Genomic DNA, 578 nt, shown 5'->3' with positions numbered 1-578 from the left:
GGTGGGAGAGTCTGTCCATAGGACAACAATCAGTCATATACTGCACTAATCTGGCCTTTATGGAAGAGTGGCAAGAAGAAAGCCATTTCTTAAAGATATCCATTAAAAAGTCTTCTTTAAAGTTTGCCACAAGCCACCTGGGAGACACACCAAACGTGTGGAAGAATGGTCAGATGAAACCAAAATCAAACTTACTGGCAACAATGCAAAACGTTTTGTTTGGCTGTAAAACTAACACAGCTCATCACCCTGAACGCACCATCCCCACTGTCAAACATGGTGGTGGCAGCATCATGGTTTGGGCCTGCTTTTCTTCAGCAGGGACAGGGAAGATGGTTAACATTGAGGGGAAGATGGATGCAGCCAAATACAGGACCATTCTGGAAGAAAACCTGATGGAGTCTGCAAAAGACCTGAGATTGGGACGGAGATTTGTCTTCCAACAAGACGATGATCCAAAACATAGGCAAAATCTACAATGGAATGTCTCACAAATAAACATATCAAAGTGTTAGACTGGCCAGGTCAAAGTCCCGACCTGAATCCAATCGAATCTGTGGAAAGAACTGAAAACTGCT

Source organism: Etheostoma spectabile, chromosome 15 (assembly GCF_008692095.1).
Source record: "Etheostoma spectabile isolate EspeVRDwgs_2016 chromosome 15, UIUC_Espe_1.0, whole genome shotgun sequence".
NCBI lineage: Eukaryota > Metazoa > Chordata > Actinopteri > Perciformes > Percidae > Etheostoma > Etheostoma spectabile.
This window is presented reverse-complemented; position numbering follows the sequence as displayed.